The following is a 12,091-nucleotide window of genomic DNA, read 5'->3' on the forward strand; positions in this document are numbered from 1 at the left end:
ACAGCTAATTTCCTTTGTTTTCTTTCTCAGCTCTTCCCTGGGGTGGGGATGAGGGTGAAAGGGCTTCCTGGGTTCCAAAAAAGGGGGTCTGCATTTGCGTGGTGGCGGCATTTACCAATCCAAGGTCAGAGAAAAGCTGTAACCTTGGGAGTTCAATACAAACCTGGAGTGGCAAGTATTCATTTTTTAAAATCCTTGCAGGACCCCACCTTCTGCACTCAAAGTGCCAGAGTGGGGAATCAGCCTTGACACCTCTAATCACTTTTGTTGCCTTTTTTTGAGATGGGGCAACCACATCTGCATGCGGTATTCAAGATGTGGGCGTACCATGGGTTTATATAGAGGTAATAAGATATTTTCTGTCTTATTATCTATCCCTTTTCCAACATTGTTCACGTTTTTGACTGCCGCTGCACATAGAGTGGATGTTTTCAGAGAACTATCCGCAATGACTCCAAGATCTCTTTCTTGAGATGTAACAGCTAATTTAGACCCCATCATTTTATATGTACAGTTGGGATGATGTTTTCCAATGTGCATTATTTTGCATTTCATTCCAGCAAGCTCTGTACTCAAGAAATTGTCCCTCCATTTTCTCTCATGGAGACACTCACTACTCATTCCCCTGGATTTCTCAAACTCCACAGCCTGCTAGCTGTAATAAATATCCTACCCCAGCTTCTGCATCCAGGGAAACCCCTCAGTCTACATAGCTTAGATCTCTGACCTGCTGCCCACTGCCTCGGCCAGTAGCCTGAGATGTTTTTTACTACATAGATCAATCAAAAATTGTTTTTCTGTGGAGACTGAAAGAGGCTTTAGATAAGAGATCCTCCTTCTGGCAGCCATTAGCACTTTTCAGCATAATATACTGTTTGTGTTATTATTGCAATTTAGGTGAAGCAACAGATACAAGAAATAGTGTAAACAAAGAAGCAATGGCTGTGCCTTTCATGCTGTAAAATAAGATTAGTAGTGTTCATCTCCCTTCTGCAAGAGCACTTTCAAAAAAATGTTCTAAAACTAATTTTGTATTAATAAATGTAACCTCACCACTTGATCCTGCAACAAATCCAATCCAAAGGAGAGCTAAGTACAAACTGGATGAACAATTATTTCACTGCTTATGTTAAAAGCAAGACCCAGGTTTCCCAAGCTTATTTACCCTACTTATTAGGCCCTTAACCCATTACATGAAAAATGTCAGTGTTTTCTTTTTAATTCCCTCCCTGTCCCCACCTCCTGCCCCAAAAATCAGGCGTGGGGTGGGGGGTTGAGTTAAGTGACTTAATCTGAGAGAATAAAAGGATCTACTAGGTGGAAAGCCTAGGCAAATACATGGGTCTGACACTTGGCTCTATATGTGACTGTTCTTATTTCTTCTGCCTGTGAATTTGATATCCTTGATCCAGCTCCTGTGTAAGGTTGCCAACTTTCTAATAGCACAAAACAGAATATCCTTGCTCTGACCCCTGCCTCGCCTCTTCTCTGAGGGCCTTGCCCCACTCATTCCATCCCCCTCCCTCTGTCACTTGCTCTCCACCACCCTTGCTTATTTTCACCCAGCTGGGGCAGGGGGTTGGGGTGCTGGAGGGGGCTCAGGACTGGGGGAGGGGGTTTAGGGCATGCTCCAGGCAGCGCTTACCTGAGGCAGCTCCCGGAAATGGCAGCATGTCCTTTGGCTCCTAGGCACAGGGGCGGCCATGGAGGCTCAACACACTGCCTTTATGCCACAGGCACCACCCCCACTGCTTCCACTGGCCGTAGTTCCCAGCCAGTGGGAGCTGCCGAGCCGGTACTCAGGGCAGGAGCAATGCACAGAGCCTCCTAGCCACACCTGCACTTAGGAGCCAGAGGACATGTTGCCATTTCTGGGAGCCACGGAGCCTGCCTTGGCCCCATTGCGCTGCTAACTGGGCTTTTAATGGCCGGTTGTCAGTACTGACTGAAGCCTCTAGGGTCCCTTGTCAACCAGGCATTCCAATAAAAAAAAACAACAGATGCCTGGTAACCCTACAGAGTCCTGTAAGGGTTCTGTCTTCCAGGACCACAAGCTCACACCCTAATGATCAACAGTCACACCACAACAGTCAATGGAGGGCAGCTATTAGGAGGGGTCATGGTCAGGGCACCAGAACACGGGGCTAGTGGGCCATGGTACCATCACTTTTAAAAGTGGGAGGCCTCCCACTTTTTATCAGCCATAAGGGCAAGTGACAGCAGGAAGTGGGTGGAGAGAAGGGAGTGGGAGGCAGGGTCTTGGGGGTAGGAGAAAAGGCAGCATGAGGGCATGGACTCTGGGGAAAAGGGCAGCATGAGGGTTCAGGGCCACAGTTCAGGTGCCCATGGGCCCCACCCTATCCTGCACTTTTACAAGAGCTTTCGTCACTCCTGTGGAAGGAAAGAGATTGCCTCCCAGGTAGCCAGGAGTAATTCCATGTAGTGCTGTGAAATTCAGGACACTCATGAAGACCTTGTGTATACTAGAAAAAATGTGCTGATATAGCTATCAGGAAGACCTCCTAAAGCACATGCAGCAAAGGGTGCTTTTGCCGGTATACTTTATACTAGTTCTCCAAACAAAATAAGCTACCCTGACAAGAGGACTGTTTTGTTGGTAGAACTACTGTGATGCTGGTAAGCCACATGCCAGCTCTTGCCCAGGTTGCAGGCTTGGGTAAGAACTGAAGCTCTCACTGGAAACCAAATCAGGTCCCCTAATATGTTAGTTTTTCCTCAAGATAGGCATCAGGTCTTATAAGAATGTATTTAGTGTTTAGATTCTGTGAAATACTTTTAAGTTGCTGCATGTATCAATTTCACTGGTAATGTCTATAGTCCAAGCTGTAAGCATATATGTAAGGTTTGCTTTATAACTTTGAAAATGTTGGCTCTGAACTTGTGAGCCTAGGCATGGGAATCATTCCCCCATCTCCACTCACCCAGAAGGGCTATAAAATCAGATGGGCCATCAAGGAATACCTCAATACAAACGATCAGTTAATTGCCCCATCCCACCTTGGAAATGCTACGTGCAAGGAAGCATGTCCTGTGGACTTGGAAGATTTTCCTGTGACTTGGTTTTATTTTCTTCATTCAACATCCATCTCTTTGCTGTTTGAACTCTCACAGGGCCAGAGCCACCAAACTGAAGCCAGAGATCCCCAGGGGCTGCCTCCTGGGTCCATCCTGAAAGATGTTTTGAGTTGAGAGATCATTACAACTCTGTCACACTGAGGATCTAGATGGTAACTCATTTGTGTTTATATGTTTGCTTGCTTTAACTTGTAAATAACTCATTTCTTTTTCCTAGTTAAAAAGTCTTTAGATAGCTTATTACAGGATTGGCTAAAATTGCTGTCTTTAGGATACCAATTCATCTGGGGTAAGTGACCGCTCTCTTGGGACTGGAAGGAACATGAACATGGTGGGAGTTTTGGTGTAAATGACCATTTATCACTGAGTTCAGTTTGTCTGGGTGACAAGCAGAGTCTAAGGGGACAGTCTGTGACTTCACAGTAAGACTGTTATAGTGACCATCAGTTTGGGGGTGTCTGCTCTGTTTTTGACAGTCTGCCCTGAGGTAGGCACTTATAATCATGAGCCACGCCAGACAGCATGACAACTATAGCTACACTAGGGTTGTTGCTGGCAGAACTATGTCAGTCATAAGGTAAGGGAGGGAAAAAAACAAAACAATCACACTCCTAATCAACATAGCTATACTCACAAAAGTTTTAAGTTTAGACCAGGTGTAATGGGATACACTGACCTCTCGCAAGCTTCCTTGTTCCCCCTCCCCATCTAAGTGCATGGTACCTGCACACACGCGCGCACACACTGTTTGTGGTGGGTCTTTGGTGACTCAGAAAAAAACAAAACAAAAAACCCTCACACCAGAACCGCCTTCTGGAATATACGTCCAACAGGGGGCCTCTCAGCCTCGTCTGTAAAGTCTCTCAATCTGAGCCCAGAGATAGGGCTGCATTCTTCAATCATCCCAGCAGGACCTATCACAGTACGCTGTTTCAAACTTTCTCAACCCCTTCCGGGCTCTCTCAAAGAGCCAGGACAATTTAACAGTCCCAGCCCTGGTGTAGGACCATGTTCGCCAGAGCTCCCTCCCTGAAGACTCTTTGCCTCTCTGGGCCTTTCTGGCCCCAGATCATCAGGTAGGCCACTAAAATAGTTCAGTTCTCTTTCTAGGGCACATCAAAGTCCATGCCACTTTCCCACTGACTGGTAGAGTGGGGATCTAGGCCCACCCTCTACTCCAGATCCCAGCTGAGGAATCCTATAACTGGCAGCTATCCACCAAATCCCTTTGAATAAACTGTGTTGCTGCTATGATTCCCTGAGCCACTTCCCCATAGCCCCAGCTCGTTCTTTGCCCTTACCTCAGTGTCTTGTCCTGATTGAGTCCCAGCATTCCCCCAGCCTCTGCCAGCACTGCTTTGTGCAGGGGCCCAGAGCTCCCTCAACCAGCCAGGCACACCATCCACACTCTTCCAACTCCAGCAGAAAACTGATTGCCCTCTGTCCTGTAGCTCTTTTTATATTAGCCTGCAGCCTCTCTGATTGGCTGCTTCCCACATAGCCACTCTAGGCAGCTTGGAGGAACTCTCTGCTGCCCCCTTCTGCAGTGAGGCATGGCTAAGCTTCAAGGTCTCCAGTCCTGGTCCACTCCATCACACCAGGCCTTACATCAGTACAAATCTGAAATAGCTACACTTAAATCAACAAGTTTACTTCAGGCTGATACTAGACTAAATAAGTACAGAATTTAACTCATTGATTTGAATTGCACTGGATCTGGCCATGAACTGAATCATAGTGCTAATATAGAGTTTTGCTTGTATTTCATGGTTTCAGTTTACCAGGGATAAGGCATGCTTAGAAGAGGGCCTTCACTGTTGAAGTTTGCTTCTGTTATGCTATCAATATGTCTAAACCCAGCCAGGGCTACACTGAGTCTTAGCTCTAAACCCTGCTTTTAGGGCAATGCATAGCAGTGCCACCTCAGTCAGAGTCGAATGCATAGTAACTCAGAGGCACAAGCCCTTTCCTCCAGGAGGAAAGTGGTTTCCTGCTGTGCTATACAGGACATAGCTGACTTCTCCACTCACTCTCTGCTTTGCCAGCCAGGATATGGTGAGGAGCTGACCCAAGCCTCTGCCAATACCCAAACCTACTTGCTCATGATGGGGTGTAGCAGCTGTGTGGAGCCTGCTTTCACGCTGGGCCTGTGCTTCCTGTCTGCTAAGTCCTGCATAATTACAGAGGGAGGAGTGAATTAACCCTTCCCCTCCCACTGCTTACTCCCATTCATAGCCACATAAGGGTGAGACTGTCACTGAGCCCTAGCGTATATCTACATTGCAATAAAAGACCTGTAACATGGTTGCAGCTGACCAGGTCAACTGACAGGCTCACAGAGCTCAGGCTGGAGGGCTAAAAGCTGCAGTGTAGATGTTCAGACTCAGACTGGAGCCTGAGCCCTGCGAAGCCATGTCAATTCACCCAGGCTCCAAGACTTGATACTGCAGGGTTTTTTATTGCAGCGTGGACATATCCTTAGAAAGTATTATAAACCACCTCTATGCAAAAGCTATTCTCTAACCTCTAGGTCTGGAATCCTTAACAGCCAGCCCACATGCCAGGTTCCCTTGCTCCAAACTGGCGTTAAAGCAAAGTTCAGCCCATTGTGCTGTTGCTTAGACTGCTGATGAGAAGGGATGGCCCTCAGTCCAGATTCACTGGGATGGCTTTAAGGTACAACACAGCAGGTTAGTGTTAAGAAGCAGGATATCTATGCAACTCAAGCAACCTCCTTGGTACCAAATGGAAAAAAAAAAAAACCCAGAAAAAAAATTATATATCATTCTTTTCCATTTTCTTCCCTCTCCTCCCCCTCACTTTTTTAAATGAGTGTTTTTACTAGCTAAGTGAATGCAGCAGATGTTGCCTGAGTCTTTATTGCAGGGATTGACAAAGTGGCTATAAGCATGGCACATACAAGGAGAATGCTTCTTTATGACCCAGTAGCAAGAACTGATATGATATACATCCCAATTTCCTTTTGTCTTGCAAAGGAGAGAGTGTTTGTTCATTTAGTACTGATTTAAGCTTATCAGGAAAAATCCTACTCCCTCTCAGTGTAAATGTCTGCTCTCTCATGTAAAACTATTTCAGGTGCTATATAAAGTGTATCTGAATAAGATATGTGATTTCTTAAAAAAAAAAAAAAAAAAAAGACCTCCTGCTAGAGCACCTCCTTATGGCTGCATCTGGGGAAGAGCTATGCCTGGTCTGACACTCCCTTCTTTCTCTTGCTCATGCTGTGGATCCTCTCACTCTCCAGGAGTTACAGTGCTTTATCTTTTTTAGTCAGGCTGCTCCCTCTTCATGCCTTGGCCCTCCAGCTAGATCACTATGGGTACATCTACACTGAGATGCAGGAGAGTTCTAGAGTCCAGGCTTTAGGCCAGGTCCATATCTTTACACCACAGTTAAACAGTCCCATAGCTTGAGACTTGCAAGCTTAAGTCAGCTGACATGGGCTACCCATGGGTGTTTAATTGCAGAGTAAACATACCCAAAGGGGAAAACACATAGGGTATCAGAGTCTTTGCATATGACCTGCCTGAGGCACTCTTCCAATTCATTACCCAGATAGACTTTACCACTTCCCCAGTGGCTTGTAGAAGAATCTGGGCCCAGCCATTGCTCTGAGTTCCAGCTCAGGAACCTTCAAACCAGAAGCCAAGACCTGTACCATCCCAAACCTTGCTGATGTTTCCTGAGCCTTTTCCTACTCCACCTCTATCAAATTTCCTTCTCCACCACCTCTCTAGGCCCACCTTTCCCTCTAGGTTGCAATTCCAGGGCTTCTCCTTTCCTCTTTGGCTTCCACAAGACAATCTTCAGCTGCCTTCACTGCTTGGTCTTATCTCAGCCCTGCCTGCTCCTGCTTAGCTAGGCTGTGCCCTCAATCAAGGATTGCCTATCAAGACTAACTCACCCTCAGGTGTGACCTGTCAGGTTTTTTTAGCCCTTTCTGAGTCATGTTAACCCTTTCTGAGCTTAAGTTCTCAAAAGCCACTAGTGCTGTTCAGTGCCACAATTTTTGGGAGCCCAACTTGAGATCACTTGAAGATGCATGATGTTTACAAAGTGCCAAAGTTCTGCTTTCTGAAAATCTGGGCCCTTTAAAGGGGTCTCAGATTTGGTACCTAAATATTGATGCCACTAATCACTTTTGGAAATCTAGGCTTGGATGTTAAAAGCTGCCAATTTCTGCGAGAATTCCACATTGTCATGCTTCTCACTACTGTTCAAAATTCCTATTAGTGAGTTGTAAGAATACCACACAGTACTTTTGTCTGTACCACTGCTATGCTATGGCTGTTATTTCAAATTCTGCTACTTAAGCTTCTCTATTCTTCTGGGACTACTGCATAAAATTCAGAGTGAACATTAAAACGTGGCTGCAATTCAGTGGTGTGTTTGCACTAAAAACAGACAAACCCTATGGCTTTACCCTGTTCAAGATCCCCCCCGCATAAGGGGATTCTCTACCCATGTAGAACTGCTGTAGCAATTTCTAAACTGCACCACCTCAGCCACCAACATAAGAGGCATAATGGGGAAAGGGAATGTGGCCAGGGCTTCTCTGTAAAAATTCCTGGCTGCCAAAACTGCTCCCTAGGGTCAGAGGCAGATGGTGGCAGCTCCAAGCTATGCCTATGGATAGACCAATTGCTCACTGGCTCTAGTACATTTGCAAAGCCCTTCCCCAAGCTACAGTCTGTTTTCATCAGACACAGCCATGGATCTGGGCCTATACAAAATTGTTTAAAATAAAAACAAACCAGGGAGCATGCAGGCAGTGTGCACACACACGAGTGTAGAAACATTGAACAGTTCGGGATTTTTACCTACATCATTTCAGCAAATTTATTTCCACTCCAGACTCAAACACTCAGAGCCAGAGGGTGGATGCAAATGTAAATGCTCAACCTTTCGAGGGCTTGAGGGGTCTGCTGGTATGTTTTGAAATACAGTAAAGAAAAAGAGTTGGGTTGGAGAGAGAAAAGAGTAACCTTTCGGGAGTATATTTGGGGAAGAAGGACACTAGCGCTACTGAGGACAATCCATACGCAAAAGCTACCAAAATCTTGGCTTGCTTTCAAATTATAGACATGGAAATGTGCTGTTAAATACTGTCACATCTCCAAAGGTTCCACCAATTAGAAGAAGAAAGTAATCCTCAGCTATAAGGAAAGTGGCAGCTGTTGTTTACATTAAAAGCCAGTATGTATGTTTGACATATAGATACATATATTTTCACTCAGTGATATACATATCAGTTTTGAGCAGAGAGGCCCAGAGCTTTGTTGTTGAACTGTCACTTAGAGAGGAAAGAACAATTTACATGAAAAAGGGCCATAAAGGAAAAGCAGAAGATGAGTGGCCGAGAAGCTAGGCATATATAAAAGCAATCTGAACATGCTGGATGGGGATGGGACTGTCTGTCCCCCAACACCTCCCACACCAAGACAACTCAATTTGTTGATCATTGAATACCCACCAGTGACAACACAATTATGAGATGTAAATCGGGCCCTTTCAGAATAGCGACTAAAAGGTGAAAATCATGTTCTATAGAAACAGACAGATAGGTGTCTGAACTGCAGCCCTTCCTTCCCAAAAGGTTAACCGAATTTGCTGCTGAAGACAACAGTGCTGCAGTAACCCCGGCAGAGGACGTAGCTTTTTAAATCGTGCACAGACTCCTGAGTCAGTGAAATGTTTGACAGGGAATAATATGGATTGGCAGCATTGCTGGATGTGTGTTTCAAGGGCAGAATTGAAATCATACTCCCAGACAGTACAAACATAGATCATTGAAAGGTATTCTTATAAATACAGTGCTGCAGGAAGCAGGCCAATTATCCTCCTTCTCCTAGTGCAGAACTTGTACATCTAGCCAAGTTCCCAGGGTAACATGACAGAGTGGAAAAGTGACCAAATAAATAGTTCAGAACCTTCATATTGTTCTTAATGGAACACTGATAGGAGCAATTCAGGGAAAGCATTTCATGAACCTTTATGTATAAAACTCGATTAGAAAGGCACTACGAACTTAATCTGCCTCTATCTCAGGGGAGTATATTTGCACAATTATCAGTATAGATCAGTTCGCAGGAATACATTTTATTTCATGGGAAAGTGGTGGGTGTTTTTCCTATATAAATCCCTGTTACTCAGGACTGCTATGTAGAGGTGATGGCACTATGCAGCCAAAGCGAGCCTTGCTTCCCTCCACAGTGAATCTGGAAGATGCTCCAGACTGAGCAGTACATCCGTGCCTCCAGGTTACACACCTCAGAGAAGCAGAGAGCTGTGAGAGAAAAGTTTGATTAAAAAACAAACTTCATGACCTCTAGTTACCAGATATTAACAGCCTGATTTTCAGAAGCATTGAGCCCCCTTTGACTTTAGTGGAAATTATGGATGCTCAACAGCTCTGAAAATCAGGCCATAAAGCTCTAGGAAGGCAGAATGAACATTCTACCAGCTAAAGGCTCCTAACTCTGACAGAACGGCACTGTTGTCTTCCTGCTATATAACTCCAAAGGATGATATTAACAAAGGTTTTAAAACATGAAAAGTATCTGTTAAACTCAACCTGGCTGTACTTACCTAAAACAATTCACGCTGTTTGCAGGTGTTGGTCCTTCTGAAGAATGATCAACTCAGTTTTGCTAACTCATTGAGGCAGGTGGCTTGTTACCCTCTATCCAGAAGAAAGGGAGATGGGAAGAGATCTAGGCTGTGAGCTGAGCAGCCTCGAGGAAGAATTTTAAGAGTAACCAAGCCTGGGAACAAGTTTGAGCTGAAAATTGTTAAATTGCTAATTCAAAATTTGTTAATAAAGCCAAAGACCAGGAAGGGGGCTTGATTAAGCATGTGTACCATGTTCTAAAATACATTGGGATAGGCACTTGCTCACAAGAGTATATGGCTCTCAGACCAAGAGAGAAGAGCCAACATTGGTAGACGCCAGATATTAAAAGATAAACACCCAGACTGATTTCAGCGAGGTTCAGCAAAGTTGAGAGCTGGACTATCAATTTTTAAACAGGTTTTCATCCATTTCAGCCATTAGCATTCTCCCAAGTAACGTAAAGGCACAAGCTGGTGAGGAATTAGAAAACAAGAAAGAGAAAGAGAAGCTTTTATTCTTATGAATCTCTTCTTGTCCCCAAACTGCACAATAAGTGGAAAAAAGGCGCATGCCCAGTCAATGTTACGATATGGAAATCACATGTGAACTAAGAGCCAAATCCAAAGCTTGTTGAAGTAAATAGACAGAGTCTCATTGACTCCAATGGATTTTAGATCAAATACTAAGCTTATAGTAGGCCCCTAAAAATAACCCCATGGGTTCTGGCAAACTCTGTCCTACACAGAAAAATCCAGGCTACATATGATTGTTACTAATTCATTTTGGAAGCATGCCAGTTACTTGCTATACATTGGATGAGACAAGGATCTAATCATTTCTAGAGTGACAAGTCCAAAATGATAGAGAACATTGTTGTTGTTATTACAATGATCTATTCCTGCTGCTTTTCTCATTTTTCTCTTTCATCATAGTGATACAGATAAGATAGATTACTGTTGTAAATCACAACAAAAATATGGTTTTCTACAGCCCTTTTAACCTTTTCTGTTCAAAGTCCTATGCCAAAACAGCATTTCCCAATTTGTTAGCTTCACTCCTGCTACTAGATCTTGTGCAATAAATTTGGGTGCTAAATGCATGGGCTACAATTCTCAGATTTTGAGAGCCAAAAGTTAGGAACTAAAATCCAGATTTATCCAGCTAAATATATGCTTTGGTGTTTAAATATGGATTTTAGTGTCTACTCCAAAGCTCATTGAAGTCAGTGGGAGTCTAGGGACTCCAATGTGCTTTGGATTTAGGATCATTGTATCTAATGTCAGACATCCTGTTCATGCAATTACATGGATCAGTTGGCTGGGATTTAATAAGTGGAAACAATGAAGGTCGAAGTTTCTTTTCAGAGCTGTAGCTTGTCACCACTTCCTCACTATCCAAACTCTGCGGCCCCATGGAGAGAGATTCTCCTAAGTATATGATGCTGCCACCTCTGCTAGAACTGTTCAAAACGTTTAATTCCGGAAATTTTGACCAAAAAAATTCTGATTTTATTTAAACCCAGCTTATAGGGTGGTCAAAACTTTTGGAAACTTTTAAATTTCCTTAAAAAAATAAAAAAACTCTGCAAAAGTACCAGGTAACTGGTTGAACTAACCTGACATGTTTTATTACATGCAGGTAAAAACTAGTAGTGCATTTCCATACAGTATTCTTTTATTATTAACAATATTGCTATTGTGTCCGAGAACTGACATTTTAATTTCTTGTTTCCAAATACAGTGGAACCCATCTATAAGATGTTTCTGCACTAGGAAATTTTGTGGCCGTATTTTGCAATGATGTTGCCAGCAGTGCAAGCTCTGTATTGACTAGGTCCAGGCAATTTTACGCCAGGGTGTCACCTAACCCTGTTCTGAGCTGGATTAGATGCCACAGTGCAAACAGTACTTATGACTCTCTCTAGTTTGGATCTGGCACAATTCAGGGGAGGGAGGGGGGAAGCACACAGCTGCTAAGGAATAAATAGCAATTCTAGGGTGTGATCCCATATTACTGAAGTTAATGGCAAAGCTTCCATAGACTTTAATGGTGCAGGATCATGGCCTAATAGTATTGGTCAGGTCACAGTGAAACCCTTGGTCTACATACAGTTTTTGTACCAATTTAACTCTTTCAGTTAGGGGGTATGATTTTGTCATCAGAATATTTTAAATCCGTACAACCACTAGTGTTAATACATCTCTACTGGCATAATGGTGCTTTATAGGAGTATAGCTTATTGCTGTCAGGGAAGGAGAATAATATATATTGGTATAAGCCCCTCTATACTAATATAACTGCAGCCACTCTACGTTGGTTGTACCATCTTAACTGTACTAGTATAGTTCAAGTGGTATAACG

The sequence above is a fragment of the Gopherus evgoodei genome, chromosome 1 (assembly GCF_007399415.2).
Source record: "Gopherus evgoodei ecotype Sinaloan lineage chromosome 1, rGopEvg1_v1.p, whole genome shotgun sequence".
NCBI lineage: Eukaryota > Metazoa > Chordata > Testudines > Testudinidae > Gopherus > Gopherus evgoodei.